At 37.6% G+C, this 8,642-nt stretch overlaps 1 long non-coding RNA gene across 1 annotated transcript; it reads right to left on the bottom strand.

The window, feature by feature from the left end:
* Window positions 1-691: 691 nt before the first annotated feature.
* Window positions 692-2,748, bottom strand: LOC140013243 (uncharacterized). The gene is made up of 2 exons (XR_011820315.1): window positions 2,380-2,748; window positions 692-966 (listed from the first exon to the last, which is right to left on the bottom strand). It is a non-coding gene; the product is annotated as an uncharacterized lncRNA (long non-coding RNA).
* Between the last annotated feature and the right edge of the window lie 5,894 nt (window positions 2,749-8,642).

The following is an 8,642-nucleotide window of genomic DNA, read 5'->3' as shown; positions in this document are numbered from 1 at the left end:
AGTTCTTAGAAGACACTTTTCCACGAATGTAAGTGCAAGGCACTCAAATTTTGGCTCAAAGTTGGTAACTTGAATTACCAAGACAGATTTAAGTTGGTTTTTGGCCAACTTTGGAAATTCGCCAAAATTCACTTGTTTTGAACTAACCATTGAAATTTGGAAATCAATTAGTGTTGCAATCCAAGAGTATAACAAAACAAGCAGAACGAGAAACGGAGTTTCGATTACCAAGATATAGTAGCTCCAAGTTGCTGAAAAAGTTAAGACTGTTGGGCTATTTTCCAGGTTTGAAGACTATATTCGAAGTATCATTTGGTCATCGAGTTGGTATTGGAAATACATAAAACTTGGTACACTAAATCTTCCATGTGTGAACAACATTTTTACCAAGTTTCATACAAAAACTCTCATGGTAAGGCAGTCATTAAAACAACCAAAGTTTATGAAGAGTTTCAAGGCTAAACTACCTTCTCACTTTTCTTTTGTTTACAAACTTTTTGTACCGTGAAATCAGTTCCAAATGTGACAGCCCCACCTTCCCCTAAGCCGTACCAAAGGAGTTAGCGGACTGCCTGCCCAGCTCTCGCCAGGACTACTAAAACGGTCAAACACTAACTCAAGTCGTTCGGGAAAATATTGGCGCGCTTAATCAACCCAATAAATGAGAAACGGGAGAACAAAAGGCAAAACGTAAAGCGAATAGTGGCTGCCACGTCACAATCCGCCAAGATCCCATTGATTACAAGAAATTTCCAACAATCACTGAAAAGAGTATATACAAGTCAAGTACAATCCATTGGATAGGAATACACCCTATTACAAACCACTTTTGTATGGTTACAAGCCAAAAGAAAGCATTTAAATCCAAGTACAACAAAGGTTCCAACTATTGAGGAGCTATACAAAATCTCTCGACTAGCTCCACTCAACTTACTCATCACAGTCAAAAGTCCAAAAGATAATTCCCTGTAAGGAAAACAAAATTTAACGGAGTGAGCTTTCGCCCAATGAGGTACTATCACGTACATATACCAAGATCACATAAACTCAAGAGCATTCAGTCCAAATACGTTCGTCAAGTAAGTAAAAGCAATAACACCCAAGTGTAAGGAATAAAAGGATACGGATGGCTCTCAGGAGCCCTTTTCCTCTTTTGCCATACTTGATCTCATCTCATTGACTCTCCGTCAATGTATACCAGGTAATCATGACCGTAGACCCCTCTTTACTCCAATTATCCGTCCACCTCACTTTCCCCTTACCGGGCCCGAACACCACACAGTACAGAATTGGTATTACTCGAGTAAACCGGAATCTAGGGTCTCATACCCAAAGATTCTCAAATACAGTTCCCATGGCTTGTCAAATGTCCCCGACCAAGTCCTTACTGGCTCGAGTCCATTGACTTCCAATGAGGTAGAGCTCAAAGTAAACAGTACAGATCCAGAGTTACATTAAGGATCGGCATCCAAGCGACACCAAATCAAACACAGTCAAGAGTATTCAAGTTATATCATAACCAAACAAGTAGGCCAGAGAGTACGAGAGTGGTAAAGTACACCCTCGCCTCACCTAGTCCAAACAATCATCACAACTAGTCCAAAACACAGAATTCAAGTACAAGAAAGCCACGGAATAACAAATATGTGAGTAGTACACTCACCAAGTCAAACAAAGTAATTTCACAAGTTTTCGCCCGACGTGAGCCTCGGATCACCGGCACGCCCTATAATAATCAAGAAAGTACAATTAAGACTCAAACACGAGTCGAATACCTTTTAATAGGAACTATTAAGGTAAAACCCAAATATAGCTTGGAAATGAAAAATACATAATATTTAGGGTTAAAAGTAGAAACAACCCTAAAATTATTCATTTCTAGTCAATCTCAACCCAACTCACAAGGATCCAATGCCCTAGACACTCGGACAGCATTTCCCCTAAAATTTCAGCTTTTCCAACCTACAAGACACCAATAAAAACCATCCAACACAACCACAAGCACCCAAACACTTCATAAGGCATTCAATATACTTCATTAGGGTCACAATACCCCTCAATACTAGCCAATTAGAAGCTCAACAATCAACCATAGCAAAGCCCCAATTGAAACCCTAAATCTGAAATTTTCCGCATAAGCGGCAATTTTCCGCAATTAACTACAATTAACGCACAAGTGAGCTATAAAACACCATTTGGAACCACCAAATCAAACCCAATCATATCCATCATATGAAACCAGAAAAATTCCAAGAAAAATCAGAAAATTAGGAAACTTCACTCCAATCCACCAAATCTTCCGTACAATCACGTATATAGCTACTATAAGGCACCACTTGGCCAAAATTAGAAACAAAAGATGAGTTCCAAGCAATATACCTTAGTTCTTCAAGAAAGGTTGAAGCTTAGAGAGTTTTCTTCCAAAACAACACCACCAAGGTCTTCAAACCCTCCTAGCAAGATGATTCTACGGACTAATTCAAGAAACAATCGGTTGATTTTCAAGATTGAGCAAGGATTTGGAGATGAAAGGTTGAAGAATGTTTTTCCTTCTTGGCTGGAGAGGTTCGGCTATGAGGAGGTGAAGAATGAAGAGGTTTTGGTCAAATTTGGACTTTTATGTAATGACAAAGAAAGTTAGGCAAAGTTAGGTAAGCTTGGTCCAACCACATTTGGACACGTGGCACCTTGTTTTGTTTAGTGTTATCCTCTTGTCCCTCCAGAGTTAATCCATCTAGGTAACCTCTAATCATCTCCTAACACCTAGTAATGAAATCCCTTTATGAACAATTTAACCGAATTGGTCGAATTTCTCTCACTAAATGCACTAGCGGGTCCCACGTCCAAAATACGTTCCAAATTTCTCACGAACTACCTTATACTAGAAAAATGATTTAAAAACTATATTTACTGATAAAATGCTAATAAAAGTAATATAATAAAGAAAATACAAGAAAACGGTGCACAGGAATAAAATAATAAATAAATAAATAATAAATTTTTTTTTTTTCTGGGTTCTCACACCAAATCTCTCCATTATTGCAATCAAGAGTTCATAAACATCCACTGAGCAATTTAAAGACCATTGACATCCAAATTTTTGAAATAAAACTCTCCAAATCAGATTTGACCATTTGGCTAAGAGAAAACGAAAAGTTTTCCAGATTCGATGAGCGAATTTTGTGACATCATTTGCATATCAAAATGGCCTTAAAATATTACCAAATTTTGCACAATTAAACCTTCATATGAGGATTACTCTTCTATCAAAATAATTCACACGGGAGGGTAGTCAACTAAACCATCAAAGTTCAAAAAATTTTCCAAGGTAAAACTATCTTCTAGCTCTTCTTTCCTTTTTAAACATTTTGTCCAAAGCAACCAACCCAAATCTGGTTTATTTGTGAAACAAAGCCCAAGGAACATCTAATATAAAGTTTGGTAGATGTTGGACATCAAAGTTTCCAAAACAACAAGTCCCGAATCAAGCTAGGCTATTTAACTAGTCAAAAGAGGATTTTTAGTCTCTGCATCAGTTTCGAAATATGGCCACAACTCATTCAATTAAACTTGTAATTGAGAATGGTTGGTGGTGTTGGAAAGCTCTCTCATAAATCTGAATTTTATCAGAAGAAACCATTTTCAAATTCTATCCACAAACAGCTCGTTTTTGAGCATCAAGATACAAGTCCTGTCCTGTCTCCTGGAGAGAAACGAAACAGGACAGTGATTTTCAATCGAATGGTGTGACTCACTCAAGTGGAACCAGAACGTGAAATTGGTACCAATGGAAAGCTGGGAATGTCTAGTTTCCAATTCCGTAAACGGCACTTGATTTCGACATCAGAGTAAATAGTTATGGCCGATACAAAATGACTGCCTGGGCAATACGGGATTCATTTTCCAGTTTTGCTAACTTTGGAAATCAACTCATTTGACCAACCAAATCATGTTATTTTTCAATGAAATTTTGTACACACTCACAATAATATGTAAACAACATAATCAAGTCATTATAACCCCAAAATTTTACACAAAAATGGTCGGACAAGGCAGGGGTAAAACGGTCACTTTTGCTCCAAGCACTCCTTTTGATTTTCTACCAACAATACAACATTAATCCACTAATTTAAGCACTAAACAACTATTAATTTCATCATCAATCATCAAATCAGTCCTTTCCATCAAAGTGGGAGTTCATAGAGCCCACTCACCAATTTTACAACAATTAAAGCTACCCATGAGAATCCAAGAGCTCATGAGTGTAATCTAACTTCCATAAATCAAGAATTAAGAGGTTGATCGTTCATTACCTCTCTTGATGACTAAATCCAGAAATTTTGGTCACCAAAAACTCCAAGAAAAATCGTGAGATGATGTCCTTCTTCTAGCTTAAGATGATCACCAAGTGCTTAGCAAAGTGTGTTCAAAGTTTGAGGTGATTTGGTGGAGGATTAGTGGAGATTTGAAGAAGAAATTGAAGAAGAAACTTGGTACTTTTCTCTCTTGAGGTGCACGGCTGGAATGGAAGCAAAAGAGTCAGCAATTGAGGTAAGTATGTGGAGAGTTTTAATCTAGTGTGATGCTCCCATGTGAAAATAAAATGTGTGGCTCTCATTGATTCAAAGGTCAACTCTTTTACCCGCGCGAACACGCGCGTTTCGTGCTCGATTCCTCTCGAGTTTGTTTCACTTGTGCACTAAACCTCCAATGCACTTGTATTCATACTATTATTATTCACTCTTAATGGTCTAAAATAAATGTCTTAAGTCTCAATTAAATCGCGCGCGTAAATACGCGTATTTCTAATTTAAACGCGATAAAGTGAAATCTCCAAGAAATTCTTATAACGATGGTTCTAATAATTATCACTTAAATATTTAAACATGAAAATACCTATTTTAAGACCATTGTATAAGTCTCCAATTTTTCAAACTCACTGTATCCCCAAATCAATCACTGTTTCGAAAACGCGTATTCACTTCCAAAAATTAATTTCCATAACAAGTCATTTTAAAAATACATGTAAGTCATAGTTCCATGTAATTGGGTCTGAAAAGGTTACAAAATAATAGTCGGGGTAAACGGGCATTTAAATATTTAAATAAGCTCGTAACAGGAGTTTAAAATAAATAAATTTTACGAGTCCTCACGACTTTTCTTAATCTACTATTGATCATTCTTATTTTTTCAAAATTAATACACTCTCAATTTAAATATAGTCTTGAAAAACGTGTACTCATTGTTCCGAACTAAACGAGTTTTCGAAAAGTAACTTTTCTATCAAAACATTTTAAAACATAAAAGAGGCGTTTTTTCCATATAATTGGATTTTAAATAGTCGAACTAAATAATTAATTAAACCAGCAAAATAAAATAAAATAGGAAAATTTTTGAGTCCTCACAGTTAGGGTGAGAACTGGACTTAGTAGTCTCCATCAAAGTTATAGCTCTCTGTATTAGCTTCGAAATGGTGTAAATTACACCCCAATCTAATAAGTGTAGCTCCAGTTGTGTTCGTTCTGTTAAATGACATCAAAACTGTCTTTTGGTTTAGGGCATAAACTTCATTTCCGGACCATTGTCCTAGCTTGAATTTGTACTTGTACCACTTGGAGCCTATTGAACGGCTATTGCAATGAGGTTATTTTTCTGTGTGACTTTGGGATTGATTGAGGAAAACAATGAAGCCATAAATGGTTAGAAAATAGGTAAATACAGAGGGTATGCTGGCCAAAATTTTAGGGCTACGCGATTCTTTCAAGTTGAGTTGATCTTGGTAAAAATGATGGGTTTTGGGAGTTGTTTGTAACCCTAGAATCAACTGTTATCTTTTTACTCAAAAGTCATAGTTTATTCTTTTGTACTAGTACTTAACCTGGAAAGACGTACGACATGTAGTCGAGCCTCACTTGTACATTCCGTTTACTCGATTTTGGATGTGAAACCATCAATTGTTTTACTTTGATTATTTTAGGGTTTCTTGGCGATTAAAGTCAGTCTGAAGTGAAAACTTTTGAAGTATCCATACTTAAACCGGTGAGCGTACCAGTCCCCTCACTTGTTATTTAACTCGATTTCTGTACATGCAATCTGTGATATGAACGACTGAACTATCTATTTATTTTGTTTGAGACGAGGGTGTACTTTATCACACTCGTTCTCTGTCTATTCATATGCCAATTTTTGTGCGAATCTGAATTGTTATCTATATTTGTTATCTGTATCTGTATCTGTTCGGACGTCGTTTGGAAACTTGTATCCAACTACCTTTCTGTGATCTCTGAGCTCAACACCTGTGGCCTAGTTACTCGAGTCGGGCCGGCAAGGGCCTGGTCGATTAGATAACGAACCACGGTAGTTTGTTTTGGGATCTTTGGGTATTGAGACCCTTGATTCCGGTATACTCGAGTATTACCATTTCTGAACTTATTGGTGTTCGGGCCCGGTCGGGGTATATGAGGTGGAAGGAATTGGAGAAAGTGGAGTCTACGGTATTGGTTACTCCTTTAGCGTTGACGGAGTGTCAACTATTATTTCGATCAAGCTTCGATGAAGCAAATGGGAATTTGGCTCCGGAGAGCCACCCGTATCCTTTCTATCTATGGTGTTTGTTCATTTCTTTATTTGATTCGCATATGTGACTAATTGAATATGAAGTTTCATGTTTCTTACTTGCTATTATTTTGGTACCTCATTGAGCGTAAGCTCACCCCCTTCCCGTTATCTTTGTTTACCTAATGTATATGTTATTTTGTTAAACTCCTTTGTAACCGGAACCCTAATTGTATTTTGTGTAGCATGAATACTTTGGCTTGTAATTTGGTTCACTTGTTCAAGACTCCGATGTAAAATAATGTATAAGTGTTTAACCGACGTTCCGTACTTCCGTATGGTTTGGTAAGCTCTGTTGTAACTGTTGGTGGCCTGCAATTGTTCGGTTTCTTAGATCCTTTTGCGCGTACTGTAACAGCCCCACTTTCCCCTAAGGCGAACCAGAAGGGTTAGCGGACTGCCTACCCAACTCTCGCCAGGACTAACGGTTCGGTATAGAACGAGCTAATACATCCCGAAACTTACCAACGCGGGTAAAAAATAAAAAATAAAAAATAAAATCGAAGTCGGCTATGAATAGTAACCGACCCGTCAGAACCCAACCAAATACCAAGCAAACATTCCCATCTTGAAACTTAGCATTTACAAGCCAAAGTGGCATACAAAAGTATTCAAAAGTGGATACATGTCTGGTTTGCCAAATCAAAAGGAAAACAGTTCCCAAAAGTACATTTAAGATTTTAATACATGAGCTATACAAAAGATATGTTCAACTAGCTCAATTTGGCAGCCATTTGTCAAATCCAGTCCAAAAGTATTTATTTTCCTGTAAGGAAAACAAAAGGAACAGAAAGGGGTGAGCTTGCGCTCAATGAGGTACCAAACATATAGCAGAAAAATCATGGCATTTCACATTTAACAAATCAGATACACATGCCAGATGTAAAGTAAAGTAACTAATGATTCACATAGGAAGGATACAGGTGGCTCTCAGGAGCCAAATTTCCAGCACAGTACTTGATCCAAACCGGTTGACTCTCCGTCAACGTATATAGAACCAACGCGTCCGTAGACCCACTTCGCACCGAATTCCGTCCACCAAACACCCCTTTACCGGGCCCGCTCACCTCAAACGAACAAAATGGTAATACTCGAGTATACCCGAAATCAAGGGTCTCAATACCCAAAATCACTGAACAGACTACCGTGGTTCGTTATCTAATCGTCCAGGCCCTTGCCGGCCCGACTCGAATAACTTAGCCACAGGACTGAGCTCATAGGTCATAGAAATCCGAACAGATGCAGACACAGATAACAGATTCAAATTTTGCATAGTAAATTGGCATATGAACAGACAAGAGAACGAGTGTGATAAAGTACACCCTCGTCTCAAACAAATAAACAAATTGCAGAGCAGAAATCAAGTTAAACAGCAATGGAAGGGAGTGGTACACTCACAGGCTCAACTTCAAAAAGTTTCACTTCAGATTGGCCTTAATCGCCAAGAAACCCTAAAATAACCAAAATAAACCAATTGAAGGTTTCACATCCATAATCGAGTAAACAAAATGCACATGAGGCTCGACTACTAGTCGTATGCCTCGCGAAATAATTACTAATGCAAGGGTACAAAACATGATTTTTGGAAACAAAAAGATAGCATAAAGACCTAGGTTCAACAACCCAAAAGCCCTTTTATTTCTGCCAAAAGGCAAATCCAACTTAAAAGAACCAAACGGCCTAGAAAATCGGGCAGCACTTCCCCTAAATTTCTTACTTTTCCAGCCATTAAGGCTTCATTATTTCCTCGAATCAATCCCAACATCTCACACAAAATTCACCTCATTTCCAAAAGCCATTCAGTAGGCTCAAAGTAAAAGTTAACTAGGAAATGACCGGAATAAAAGTAAGCCTTAAAACATACAAACAAGTACAATGGGACTCGATAACTAATCATAAATCAATGCCAAATATGACCCCAATAGGGTTCCATAAACATATACAAACATTAGAGAAAACCAGAAAATTCGGAAATGCAATTAGCTTTGGCCTTGGAAAAAAAAGTTTTTGACCTCTTTTTGCGGTAA

The sequence above is a fragment of the Coffea arabica genome, chromosome 8c (assembly GCF_036785885.1).
Source record: "Coffea arabica cultivar ET-39 chromosome 8c, Coffea Arabica ET-39 HiFi, whole genome shotgun sequence".
NCBI lineage: Eukaryota > Viridiplantae > Streptophyta > Magnoliopsida > Gentianales > Rubiaceae > Coffea > Coffea arabica.
Note: the sequence above shows the minus strand (reverse complement) of the source record. Positions and strands in the feature narration are given on the sequence as shown.